This window comes from Haliotis cracherodii, unplaced genomic scaffold (assembly GCF_022045235.1).
Source record: "Haliotis cracherodii isolate W230 unplaced genomic scaffold, xgHalCrac1.p SCAF_11, whole genome shotgun sequence".
In the NCBI taxonomy this organism is placed as follows: Eukaryota; Metazoa; Mollusca; class Gastropoda; order Lepetellida; family Haliotidae; genus Haliotis; species Haliotis cracherodii.
In genome coordinates, this window is record NW_027266266.1 from 21,363,146 (window position 1) to 21,378,550 (window position 15,405).

The following is a 15,405-nucleotide window of genomic DNA, read 5'->3' on the forward strand; positions in this document are numbered from 1 at the left end:
ACAAGCTATCGCTTTAACCACAAGGCTACCCAACTGCATGTATGGTCTTGGGGAGCAGACAAGGGGTTCTGTTAAATAAAAGTGAAGAGTTTTTTTCCTCCAAAGATAGCGCTACAAAGGTAGCCCCACAAACATCACCATCCTTCTCGTAGCAACAGGAGGGGCGGTAGGGTAGCCTAGTGGTTAAAGCGTTCGCTCATCACGCCTTGACCTGGGTTCGATTTCCCACATGGGTACAATGGAGCCCATTTCTGGTGTCTCCCGCTTTAATATTGCTGGAATATTGCTAAAACTTTACTCACTCACTCTTAGCAAGTGAGTGATGGTGGTTTTACACCGCTTTTAGCAATATTCCAGCAATACCACGGCGGGGGACACCAGAAATGGGCTTCATACATTAAGCCCATGTAGGGAATCGAACCTGGGTCTTCAGCATGACAACCGAACGCTTTAACCACTTGGCTACCCCACCGCCCCCTAAGCAACACGAACCCCGTAAAAATTATTCCATGCAAGAATATAGGTCCCAAGCAACCAATGCTTGTCTTAAAAGACGACCAAATGGATCGGGTGGTCAGGCTGGGTGACTTGGTTGACTGCATATCATCGTCTCTCAATTGCCTGTAAGGATGCTCATGATGTCAATCACTGGATTGTCATGTAGAGACTCGATTATTTACAGACCGTCGTCATATAGCTGGAATATGAGTATAAGGTTAGACCCGTGGTTGGGTGATCGATCACTCACGAGGATGACATCCTGGGTCAATACTCTATTGAAGAATCGGAGTCCATTCTTGGTCGCGTTTTGGGGATCAAGCCTCACTCATCCTTCATAGGGGCGGTCGGGTCGCCTAGTGGTTAAAGCGTTCGCTCGTCACGCCGTAGACCCGGGTTCGATTCCCCACATGGGTACAAAGTGTGAAGCCCATTTCTGGTGTCCCCCGCCGTGATATTGCTGGAATATTGCTAAAAGCGGCGTAAATCCATACTCACTCACTCATCCTTCATAACAAAATAAATCAAAAGTAAATTCATTTTGTTAAATGCAATCCTAAAAAAACACAATGAACTACCATTAAGAATGAAAAGTAAACAGTTTAATGAAATAGCATAGGGTTCCACGATTTTAGGATTCGATGTTCAAGGACATGGTTTTGTTAACACTTCGTATGTCCAACCTCCATGAAAGCATACGCCCCTGTCGCACTAGTTAATGTTGTCACTGTTTGCTTGGTTGTGTAAGGCCGCAAATGCGAAAATGCGACAATGTGAAAATGTCCCTTCTAGGAGTCCATACTTGTGTAATATCGTACTGTGCTAACTGTTATTTAATGGCCAGTTCCCCACAACTGTTAAATGCCATTTGGCAGGGGTTGTTATGTTTGGCATTAAAACGTTAATTGGACGCGAGGCAAGTCCAACTTGACACTTAAGATACAAACCAACCAGCCTGTTACATTGCCAATTAATATTTTATATTCTTATCGTATTAGGAACAAGGAATGTTTTCAAAGAACCCTAACCGCTGGAGTATGCAAAAAGAGACAGCTGTTCCGTAGGGCGACCCTCATATTATCCAAAACACGTAATGAGGGATCAGCAAAATATGATATAGTCCTAAGACCAATACTCCCGACCTTTCCCACCCAACCCTCTAAACAAATGACCAGTCGCCAAACCCTCGTTTAATACGTACATGTGTATATACAAAAAGAGGCTGCTGTTTCGTAGGGCGGCCATTTTGTTTTCCAAAACCCGTAACGATTGTTTTATCCTGAATCCCTATTTAAAGTTCTCTTTGGATTTAATAAAGTGTACGTACCTAATGAGCAAGGAATACACTGATATATAGATTTGTCAAATAGTTTATGATTTGCAGCCCATGCCTGGAAAATATCACAGCGAAAGTGGGGACTCTCCAAAAATGGGAAAAATGACCCACACAGGGTGTGTGGGTGTGTGGGTGTGTGGGTGTGTGGGGTGTGGGTGTGTGGGGTGTGGGTGTGTGGGGTGTGGGTGTGTGGGTGTGTGGGGTGTGGGTGTGTGGGGTGTGGGTGTGTGGGTGTGTGGGTGTGTGGGTGTGTGGGGTGTGGGTGTGTGGGGTGTGGGTGTGTGGGTGTGTGGGGTGTGGGTGTGTGGGGTGTGGGTGTGTGGGGGTGTGGGTGTGTGGGGTGTGGGTGTGTGGGGTGTGGGTGTGTGGGGTGTGGGTGTGTGGGTGTGTGGGGTGTGGGTGTGTGGGGTGTGTGGGTGTGTGGGTGTGTGGGGTGTGGGTGTGTGGGTGTGTGGGGTGTGGGTGTGTGGGGTGTGGGTGTGTGGGGTGTGGGTGTGTGGGTGTGTGGGGTGTGGGTGTGTGGCTGTGTGGGTGTGTGGGGTGTGGGTGTGTGGGGTGTGGGGGTGTGGGGTGTGGGGGTGTGGGTGTGTTGGGTGTGGGTGTGTGGGGTGTGGGTGTGTGGGTGTGTGGGGTGTGGGTGGTACATGTAGGTTGCAGCATGAAATAATGACACAGTTCTATTTTCACATGTTATGAATGTTGCATGTACTGGGGGTAGAAAAAACATATTACATAAAATGAGGGGTCAGAAAATATGATACAGTCCTAGGACCAAGACCGCCGCCCTTTCATAACCATTCCCTAATAAATGACCAGTCCCTAAGCCCTCGTCTAATACGTAAATGTGTGCAAATCGATATATAAACGTAAATGTACACGTGCCATGCCTGTACTCATCATGGTAACCTATTTACACTTATGGTTAAAGGAGTAACTTGATATCCAGTCTGGATGAAGTGAGTGGGTGAGTTAAGCTTACCTCCGCTTGCCGAATCTATACACCACTACACTATGTGTCACTTGAATATAAAGTCAATGTACAAACATACATGTTTATACTTACACTTTCTATTGATTTCTTTAAACCCGAGCATGTAGGAAATTTCTCTACACGTAAAGGACCGAGCATTTGATATTCTGGGGGTCCCCGGAATTTTATAGAAAAATATAAATTGACCCCGAAAAATCTCGAAACAAATAATTATGTTTCAGACTGTTGAAATTTACATTGTTACATGGTGTTTTTTTGTAACTAAGCAATTCAGGCTTATAGACATATACATATAGTAGTATAGAAAAAAATATCTGGTGCGATATAAATTATGTCTAATCTCGGTACAAAATCCTAGCCCCCCTCCCCTCCCCTCGGAAATATCAAATGTCAATCCCTAATGGGATGTAGATATATGCATATTCATGAATGTCCATACATGTGTTAACTGGTGCATGCGAAAGTGTATAGTCTACAGGTGTCAACACAGGCGTAGGCTCGCAGGCGAACTGGACAGCTTTTCTCAAAACATGGAAACATATTTTCAGCACTTTAACCATGTATATTACCAATATGTAGTTACCAATACATCCTTTTTGTCAGATTTTTTTTTTTTTTTATTGTTTACTTTATTGTCACAAATATGTCAGCTGTATTTTGGCGGCCTGTACACACCAAGTCTGGTCTCATGTACATATGAAGTCTGGTCTCATGTACATACCAAGTCTGGTCTCATGTACATATGAAGTCTGGTCTCTTGGACATACCAAGTCTGGTCTCATGTTAATACCAAGTCTGATCTCATGTACATATCAAGTCTTGTCTCTCATGTAAAATACCAAGTCTGGTCTCATGTTAATACCAAGTCTGGTCTCGTGTATATATCAAGTCTGGTCTCTTGTACATACCAAGTCTGGTCTCTTGTAAATACCAAGTCTGGTCTCTCTTGTACATACCAAGTCTGGTCTCATGTACATACCAATATTGGTCTCATGTACATATCAAGTCTGTTCTCTCCTGTACATATCAAGTCTGGTTTCATGTACATATCAAGTCTGGTCTCTCTTGTACATACCAAGTCTGGTCTCTCTTGTACATACCAAGTCTGGTCTCTCTTGTACATATCAAGTCTGGTCTCTCTTGTACATACCAAGTCTGGTCTCTCCTGTACATATCGAGTCTGGTTTCATGTACATATCAAGTCTGGTTTCATGTACGTATCAAGTCTGGTCTCTCCTGTACATATCAAGTCTGGTTTCATGTACATACCAAGTCTGGTCTCTCTTGTACATACCAAGTCTGGTCTCATGTACATATCAAGTCTGGTCTCTCCTGTACATATCAAGTCTGGTTTCATGTACATATCAAGTCTGGTCTCTTGTACATATCAAGTCTGGTCTCTCTTGTACATACCAAGCCTAGTCTCATGTACATATCAAGTCTTGTCTCATGTACATATCAAGTCTGGTCTCATGTACATACCAAGTCTCATGTTCATACCAATATTGGTCTCATGTACATACGAAGTCTGGTCTCCTGCACATACCAAGTCTGGTCTCTTGTACATATCAGGTCTGGTCTCATGTATATACCAAGTCTGGTCTCATGTACATATGAAGTCTGGTCTCATGTACATATGAAGTCTGGTCTCTCTTGTACATATCAAGTCTGGTTTCATGTACATATCAAGTCTGGTCTCTTATACATATCAAGTCTGGTCTCATGTACATATCAAGTCTGGTCTCATGTACATATCAAGTCTGGTCTCTTGTACATACCAAGTCTGGTCTCTCATGTACATACCAAGTCTGGTCTCTCTAGTACACTACTGCCTAGAAGTTCATTCCCCTTACACACATGGGCAACGCGTTACGCAACCAGTGTGCATCGGGTTGGTCACGCGTGTGATACCCGTGTGCAACGCGTTGCACACGGGTGTGCACCCCGTCCGCCACTCGTGTGCAACGCGTGACACACTCATTAGAGGGGGAACAAACTTTTGACCAAAGGAGGACCCGTCTTAAGCTGAACCTGGAGGTGGTAACAAGGAGAGAAGATGTTGTTATCCTGACGAAAAATGATAATGCACATGTATTTGCTTATGTCTCCTTTCTTTATGTGATTTTATGGGAATAACATGAATACTGTTGTGATCAAATAGATGTGTTTTGTTTTATACGACCATTGCTTCTAAATCCGATGGTGTTAAGAGAATACATGGTCCTGGAACATGTTATTGCAATTGAAATGCTTTTATTGTGATTTGACATTAACCGCCTGTAGTACGACTTTCAGTGATAATATGTATGAGGTTTGGCGGCGCATTGTTTTTATTGGACCCTAATTACTTTATGATGACTTGGACTCTTTATCACAGCTCCATAGCCGTGAGGCTGGAAAAGAGCAGCATGTAATTAATGAGGGTGGGTTATATCATTGAGGATACACTTGAGGGAGAGAATACTAATTACCGTACTACAGGAAGAGACCTGTAGACGTAAGCGCGGGGTGGTGTTTTAGCTGGCCGTTCGATAATGGCCGCCAGAAGTGAGCTTTGACTGCGTCATCTAAAATAAATAATAAGATACAGCAGTGTTATTTTCACGGTCTGTTGAATAAACTCCCAGTGCAACGGTCAATGTATCTTCTACTTGATCCTTGATACATCATTTTGGCATCCACAATATATAGTATTTCAACGTACAAAAGAGCACTGATCTAAAGCAATTCCGCGGGAGTAGTTGTTACCTGTGCATTACTGTATTTTCTCAGTGAGTACCCGGATGATATAGCAGAAATCTAGACTTGTTCGCGACCTGTGCTCGCCATTCGTAAGCGCATTTTTATTGAAAGTAGAAGGACATATGGTCACACTGATCAACAAAAATGAAATACAGTTTTTGAAATGTAGGTATATTTGTGGGGAGCATCGGTAATGGTGATGCAGTTTTCATAAGTCACTTGCTTGGTAATTGTGCGATCTTCGTGTACACTATTTTGACTTGCAACACAAAGTAAATATTTCATCTGCACATTGCTTATTTTACCGTGTGTATATGTTTACATTCAAAATGTAAACATATTTCACTAAGGAAATGTATTAAACGCCTAAATATTCAGTTTATTTTACAAATTAACTGAAAAATATGTCCATCTTTATTGATATGATAACGAATTCCAAATATTTGTTTATGTTTAATATCATCACCAAGTACAGTTCTGTATTGTTTGGCTTCTTTTCTTAGCATAATTAATATATTGTGATGTGTTTAAGCTCTTTTGGTCGTCTTTATCATTTTTAGTCAGTCGGTTAAATAAATGAATGGATTATTCAGTCAATTTGTAAAATGACTGAAATATTTAGATATTTAATAAATTGCCTGAGTGAATCATATTTTACACATTGACTGTAACATATACACGCTTACAAAAGAAAATACTTGTGAAAACAACGTCTATCGCGCATAGAAAAACTTCCCAACCAAACGGAAAGGAACAAGAATGATTCTGTTCAAAGCTGCAGCGAATGAATGAAAACAAAATGCAAATATCATTATTACAACCTACCAAAGTTATAATGTATCCGGGGATATCAACATAAAGGAACAATATCCATTGCGTCTGCAGCTGTACAAAAATACTTATTCGATGTCAAATGTCTATGTGAGAATCAAATACTTTAATAATAATTATTTGGAAACAATATTTGGAATATATATGAAATATATTAAAATATTTAAATATATCGTTTTTAAACGTTATTTAAATGTATCGAATATTATAACCCGTGTCTGTTTCTTAACTGATCACTTAGTTTGTTTCAGTTGTTTCACATAGGTGCCAAGTTAGCTGAGAAAGCCCACGTGACAACTATTTTTATAATGTCCACGGTTCTTAAAAACATACATTGAGTTAGATAACAATGAACAACCAGTCAGTGTATTATCGGTTACCCTTTGAACAAAGTATGTTGTTTTTACATCTGTACTTCACGCCATGATATGAGTGTATTCCCTAGGTTTAGTAACCCTACCTTCACATGTAAACACTTACTTTTGACATATCCACTGTGCAAGATAACAGTAATTAATCAATCAACGTATTTCCTGTTGATCCTTTGATGTCTGGGAATGATCAGTTGATTTACAAAAAAAGTAAATCAACTGATCATACATCTCTTGCTGGGCTGCCACGTGCATAATTCACATTCCACCTCACTTCAAACCTGGATTTAGATTAAATAATTACCCCAGGTACAAGAAAGACCAAATTTGAACCTTTATCCGGTAATCTGAGTGGTGCTACAACTGAGTATACATAATATAAATTCATTAACTGAGCAGCAAGTGAATTACGACAAATACAGAAGTGTAGGGTTATACCTGAAAATGTGGATGACAACAAGGGAGTAGTAATTGTATCATCCACGCAATCCGAAATCCGCAAATGCTTTCACTCAGGGATACTTTTTTTATTATCAAACTGTAACAATCAGGGGTATTTCCAAATAACGACACCCGATGAGCTTTCGCCGTTATTTGTCTGTTTGTTTAGGCTGAAGAAATTAATTACCATGCGCCCTTTGTTGAAATCTTCATAGATCACGGGTAACCAATCAGTTTTCAAAAATGCGTAAGTTTATTTAGCTGTCCTTGCAGACTGGTAGCCCAGTCTCTTGTCACGCTCGGTTGCGTTAACGAGCAAATTGACTCACGGCAGCTAGTAAGCCCAAGCGGAAATCCAAAGGTCGTATTACCTGAAGAATCAACCTTCATTTGCGAAATATCTACTGCTCTTAAAATCAATATTTCTCCCAATACTAAAATTCAGAACTTTCTAACCAAGGATTACCAGTTGAAACTGGTCGATGGCTGAACATTCCCAGGGAAGACAGCCAGTGTCCACTCTGTGATTCTATCGCTGTGGGAGATGAATTGCATTATTCATTCCGATGTGAAGCTTTACACCAACGGCGATATGAACTCTTAAATAAGCAATATCTTAAGTTTCCAAACATTTAAGAAAATTATGACCACTAACAGTGTAAGAAATCTAAAAGGCCTATCTAAATTCCTTAACAATGTGTACAATACAATTGGTAAATTGTATTAGTGTCCACGTATCCTATTTTTATTATTTTTGTTAAATTGTACATAATAAAAATTGTAGATAATTGTATGTCATGTTATTCTAAGAATAAATGAGTTTGAGTTTGAGTTCGACACCCGAGAAGAAGCCAGAGATTAGTGCTCCTTTTTGAATAGTTTACAATCATGTGTTTTAGGGTTAGCTGTGTTGGCTTAAACGTATTTTTTATTTCAAAAGAAATCTGGATCGGTAAACAAGCAAAACTTGCTTATGTAATACCTCTCCAGGTAACAACTTAACAACAGCTGGATATATATATATAAGAGAGTGATGAACATAAACATACAAAACGCACAAATGAAATACACGAAGCCAGTACACTGAAGCAAGTGGTGTCTGTGAAATAAGGTAATGCAGTTTTCCTTTACTACATGCATAAAATTAAGCTACTCAAACCTTTTGCTTTTGACAATGATGTCATGAACTGATTTAAGAAGAGTCATGTTTGTAGAACTGCTTAACTACTGCCACGTAATATCCTTTTTAGACCATACCCATGTGTGTAGAAATACACAGTGTTTCTGATATTATCGTATTTTTTAACAGTTATAGAAAAAGTGAATTGCATCTTCAAGGTGATATCCACAAGTGCAGTCTGGTATGTCTGATACATGTCGTCTAAACTTATCAGCGTTTAAGTCACTGCAGCCGAGCCTAAGGCGACAGTGGACAATTTGGCATGATCTATGAAAATATTTGAAGTAAAAAATATTAATAATTGCATCAGAACGATTAATTAAGGATTTGATTTCTTTTAATGAGCGAGCATTAGTTACTTCATCGGATAGAGGGTTCCGCAGGTTGATCATATCCAGAAGAAATGATAATAAGCATAGGTCTGTGTTCTACATTTGATTGTTTGTATGTTGAATCTTTTTCTAAGGTTATATTTGCTGTTATCAGAGAATTGAATATACACTTTTCAAATATTTTGGCTAAGCAACTTGTGAGTGCTACAGGTCTATGATTTGGGCATTCATGTTCATCGCTGACACTGACACCGCATCAGCCCGGCAGTGGACTTGACACAGCTATTTGCGCACTGATTATATAACTCCAACAGACAGGTGGGGTGGTTGTTCAAAGCGAAACGGACGACCCCGTCTGTTATCTAATAAATGCTGTGCGGCGCCTTTGATCTTGCCTCCAACCATACACCTTATAGTAGTAAACGACGATCAGGATGGCCTGGAAATAAACACAATTCTGTCTGCCCAGTGTATCCACAATTAACTAGAATGCTTCATATCTACAAATATATATATAGAAAATTGCATCAGTGTGGTTTATCATGTACAATGCTTTCTTACGCTTGGTGAGGCAGACTAAAAATGAACATTAGGATAACGTCAGCAGGGATAAAAGAGGTCATACCAAAGAACTTTATTTACTAGTGGAAAAATCAGACATTCCGATCAACCACTACAAGCCCCGGCCGGATCTCAAGGTTGACCAGATCAACACCCCAAAGGAATATCTCTACGCCAAACAAGGAGTCCCTTTCGTCATGGTGCACAAGAAGGGGGGACAGGACATCGAGTAAGACATCACAAACTACACAGACTTGTACAACTTCTTCCAGAGTAGTGGCGTACCGACCTCAAACCACTTCGTCGCCAATACCGCCGCCCTCCTTGCCAAGAGTCTCTACCAGAATCCCGACCCTCAGGATGAGAAGCTGACCAAGAGACTACTACAAGGACTAAATTTTTTTATTTTTTTTTTGGTGTGGGGGGGTGTTTGCACTTCTTTATTTAATCATTACGCTTTTTTACCCTAATAGTATAAGTGCTTCCCCGTGTGCGAGATAGGCTAAAGTCGGAAAGCGCACGTTAAATCTCCGAGGTACCTATCTACCAGAACTTTATTTGCTGTTCTGGTCATACATAAATATATGTAAGTTACGTACATGGGGAGGCTAGATTATTTACAGCTTACAGCAATATAGTGCAAATATTATGTTCAATAAAAGAAAACGTTGATAGATCTATAACACACTTTTTGTACTTTTAAACAAACTGTGGACTTTTAAGACATTTTCGCTTATTGTAATAACATCTAGCTAACCAATCATGTCTATCTATGAAATCTACAAGCATAGTTGCTGTCAAACCTAAAAAACATATACAGGGAGGTAAGTTTTGACTTGCCAAGCACCTTAAGGTGAGTTTACTTTTAAACTGTCAAAAGCTATTGTCCCTTCAATACTAGTATAAGTCTGGAAGCTGTCTCTCGGACTGTTATGAGTTATGATGTATTTTATGATATAACTGGGGAATGTTCAAATTAGTTACTGTCATTTAATCCAACGTTCTAACTGTCAACTGTCTCAACAGGATCATAGGTTTGGTTATATATCTCCTCCCTGTCTCTATGTCTTAAGTTGGTAATCGGTAACTGCGGTCCAAATGTATCAACTTATTCATCTATTGTTGCAAACTTGACTGATTTAAACATATCTTATTGATCATGAACTACTCAGTCAGTCAAGCACCTGTATCAGAAATGTAAAACCAGCCATGTTTCATGTAGTCCCAATATCACTGAAAAATGCCGATGTAACGTGACATATAAATTTACTCACAGACAATATATTTTTCGTGAGAGTGAAGCACAATTTTATTAAAGTTTTATTAACAATTTCATAAACTATAATAATATTAATATTAAAATTCATCATCACTTGCCAAGTTTATGAAAATGTCCCCATTTGGGAGATGTCACATATAAACAAGGATTCGAACTAAATTTGATCGTCTTTGACACTGAGGTTTATCCCCACTTTGCCAGCAAACTGCAGAAGATTAACAGTGAGTGAGTGAGCATCGTTTCTATGTTTATACAAGAAAAGATGTCATGCCAAAAACGCTCACAGTAGTTAGTGAGTAAACTCACGACCTGTCATGACCTGGTTGAGTGACTTCCTCCAATCAACATGAAAGGATTGCCCACAGAGAAAGAAAGGATTAAAGTCACCCATAAATCTTCTCCTAACATAGTACTCCAACTTCTAAATGCCTCTCAAAGAAGGATTAAAATCCTAAAGATATCCTATCTACGTGGTATAGGTACTCACAACCTCTAATAATAAACTGTTACGTTTGGTATCCCCAGCAATACTCACCATGGTCATTGGGCAAATGTAAAAATCACAAACCCTAACGAGATTCTGTCAACATGGTCACACCCGGTGATTGTGAAGATCTCAAATTCTATCAACTGTCAGACAGCATGGCTGTTAATATTCATTTACAACATCCTCTTATAATTAGTATAAAAGTGTCCCACACAAAACCTTCTTTTATTTATTCTTTCAAAATACAACACAGAAAGTGGGGTGTGGGGAAATGGGACATATTCCTACGTGAAATAATGAGACATTAGTAGTGGTGACGGCTATATCATAATTGTACTGTCTAAAGCATAAATTTGGCGAACGAAAAACGTTATATTTGCAATCAAATGGAATGACTCGTGTGGGCAAATGAATACGTTCGCAATCCACAAACAATCATTTTATTAATGGCGAACATTTACCAACCCGCGACAATCGTGTCAACACGTGGGTTCCCCTTGCAATAAACTCGCATCTAAATTCACTACTGTTCTACTGTCGGCTAGCCACAATGGCTAGACTGGACCCTAGTGGAATGGTTCATGCCATAAAAGTCTAGCAACCGAACACTAATTAAGATGGGCCGACCTTGTATTTACGGTCTGGTGAGCACAGCTCAATGGCCGCTCATTAACTCAAATTTCACATCTGACTGTTTTGATTTATCTCACTATTCATTTGATACATTTGTCAACTTCAACTGGAACCCGGTCCCGTGTTACACGCGTGGCACACGCGTGTGCAACGGGTTGCACACGCGACGCACACCCGTTGCACACCCGTGTCCAACGGGTGCTCACCCCGTGTGCAACCCGTTGAGCACCCGTGTCACTTGCGTGTCACTTACCAAGTCTGGTCTCTCTTGTACATACCAAGTCTGGTCTCATGTACATACCAATATTGGTCTCATGTACATATCAAGTCTGTTCTCTCCTGTACATATCAAGTCTGGTTTCATGTACATATCAAGTCTGGTCTCTCTTGTACATACCAAGTCTGGTCTCTCTTGTACATACCAAGTCTGGTCTCTCTTGTACATATCAAGTCTGGTCTCTCTTGTACATACCAAGTCTGGTCTCTCCTGTACATATCGAGTCTGGTTTCATGTACATATCAAGTCTGGTTTCATGTACGTATCAAGTCTGGTCTCTCCTGTACATATCAAGTCTGGTTTCATGTACATACCAAGTCTGGTCTCTCTTGTACATACCAAGTCTGGTCTCATGTACATATCAAGTCTGGTCTCTCCTGTACATATCAAGTCTGGTTTCATGTACATATCAAGTCTGGTCTCTTGTACATATCAAGTCTGGTCTCTCTTGTACATACCAAGCCTAGTCTCATGTACATATCAAGTCTTGTCTCATGTACATATCAAGTCTGGTCTCATGTACATACCAAGTCTCATGTTCATACCAATATTGGTCTCATGTACATACGAAGTCTGGTCTCCTGCACATACCAAGTCTGGTCTCTTGTACATATCAGGTCTGGTCTCATGTATATACCAAGTCTGGTCTCATGTACATATGAAGTCTGGTCTCATGTACATATGAAGTCTGGTCTCTCTTGTACATATCAAGTCTGGTTTCATGTACATATCAAGTCTGGTCTCTTATACATATCAAGTCTGGTCTCATGTACATATCAAGTCTGGTCTCATGTACATATCAAGTCTGGTCTCTTGTACATACCAAGTCTGGTCTCTCATGTACATACCAAGTCTGGTCTCTCTAGTACACTACTGCCTAGAAGTTCATTCCCCTTACACACATGGGCAACGCGTTACGCAACCAGTGTGCATCGGGTTGGTCACGCGTGTGATACCCGTGTGCAACGCGTTGCACACGGGTGTGCACCCCGTCCGCCACTCGTGTGCAACGCGTGACACACTCATTAGAGGGGGAACAAACTTTTGACCAAAGGAGGACCCGTCTTAAGCTGAACCTGGAGGTGGTAACAAGGAGAGAAGATGTTGTTATCCTGACGAAAAATGATAATGCACATGTATTTGCTTATGTCTCCTTTCTTTATGTGATTTTGTGGGAATAACATGAATACTGTTGTGATCAAATAGATGTGTTTTGTTTTATACGACCATTGCTTCTAAATCCGATGGTGTTAAGAGAATACATGGTCCTGGAACATGTTATTGCAATTGAAATGCTTTTATTGTGATTTGACATTAACCGCCTGTAGTACGACTTTCAGTGATAATATGTATGAGGTTTGGCGGCGCATTGTTTTTATTGGACCCTAATTACTTTATGATGACTTGGACTCTTTATCACAGCTCCATAGCCGTGAGGCTGGAAAAGAGCAGCATGTAATTAATGAGGGTGGGTTATATCATTGAGGATACACTTGAGGGAGAGAATACTAATTACCGTACTACAGGAAGAGACCTGTAGACGTAAGCGCGGGGTGGTGTTTTAGCTGGCCGTTCGATAATGGCCGCCAGAAGTGAGCTTTGACTGCGTCATCTAAAATAAATAATAAGATACAGCAGTGTTATTTTCACGGTCTGTTGAATAAACTCCCAGTGCAACGGTCAATGTATCTTCTACTTGATCCTTGATACATCATTTTGGCATCCACAATATATAGTATTTCAACGTACAAAAGAGCACTGATCTAAAGCAATTCCGCGGGAGTAGTTGTTACCTGTGCATTACTGTATTTTCTCAGTGAGTACCCGGATGATATAGCAGAAATCTAGACTTGTTCGCGACCTGTGCTCGCCATTCGTAAGCGCATTTTTATTGAAAGTAGAAGGACATATGGTCACACTGATCAACAAAAATGAAATACAGTTTTTGAAATGTAGGTATATTTGTGGGGAGCATCGGTAATGGTGATGCAGTTTTCATAAGTCACTTGCTTGGTAATTGTGCGATCTTCGTGTACACTATTTTGACTTGCAACACAAAGTAAATATTTCATCTGCACATTGCTTATTTTACCGTGTGTATATGTTTACATTCAAAATGTAAACAGATTTCACTAAGGAAATGTATTAAACGCCTAAATATTCAGTTTATTTTACAAATTAACTGAAAAATATGTCCATCTTTATTGATATGATAACGAATTCCAAATATTTGTTTATGTTTAATATCATCACCAAGTACAGTTCTGTATTGTTTGGCTTCTTTTCTTAGCATAATTAATATATTGTGATGTGTTTAAGCTCTTTTGGTCGTCTTTATCATTTTTAGTCAGTCGGTTAAATAAATGAATGGATTATTCAGTCAATTTGTAAAATGACTGAAATATTTAGATATTTAATAAATTGCCTGAGTGAATCATATTTTACACATTGACTGTAACATATACACGCTTACAAAAGAAAATACTTGTGAAAACAACGTCTATCGCGCATAGAAAAACTTCCCAACCAAACGGAAAGGAACAAGAATGATTCTGTTCAAAGCTGCAGCGAATGAATGAAAACAAAATGCAAATATCATTATTACAACCTACCAAAGTTATAATGTATCCGGGGATATCAACATAAAGGAACAATATCCATTGCGTCTGCAGCTGTACAAAAATACTTATTCGATGTCAAATGTCTATGTGAGAATCAAATACTTTAATAATAATTATTTGGAAACAATATTTGGAATATATATGAAATATATTAAAATATTTAAATATATCGTTTTTAAACGTTATTTAAATGTATCGAATATTATAACCCGTGTCTGTTTCTTAACTGATCACTTAGTTTGTTTCAGTTGTTTCACATAGGTGCCAAGTTAGCTGAGAAAGCCCACGTGACAACTATTTTTATAATGTCCACGGTTCTTAAAAACATACATTGAGTTAGATAACAATGAACAACCAGTCAGTGTATTATCGGTTACCCTTTGAACAAAGTATGTTGTTTTTACATCTGTACTTCACGCCATGATATGAGTGTATTCCCTAGGTTTAGTAACCCTACCTTCACATGTAAACACTTACTTTTGACATATCCACTGTGCAAGATAACAGTAATTAATCAATCAACGTATTTCCTGTTGATCCTTTGATGTCTGGGAATGATCAGTTGATTTACAAAAAAAGTAAATCAACTGATCATACATCTCTTGCTGGGCTGCCACGTGCATAATTCACATTCCACCTCACTTCAAACCTGGATTTAGATTAAATAATTACCCCAGGTACAAGAAAGACCAAATTTGAACCTTTATCCGGTAATCTGAGTGGTGCTACAACTGAGTATACATAATATAAATTCATTAACTGAGCAGCAAGTGAATTACGACAAATACAGAAGTGTAGGGTTATACCTGAAAATGTGGATGACAA

The 15,405-nt window shown here is 39.4% G+C and overlaps 1 pseudogene; it reads left to right on the forward strand.

The window, feature by feature from the left end:
- The window catches only part of LOC139454932 (uncharacterized), a 35,735-nt pseudogene that overhangs the window by 9,654 nt on the left and 10,676 nt on the right, over positions 1-15,405 (forward strand).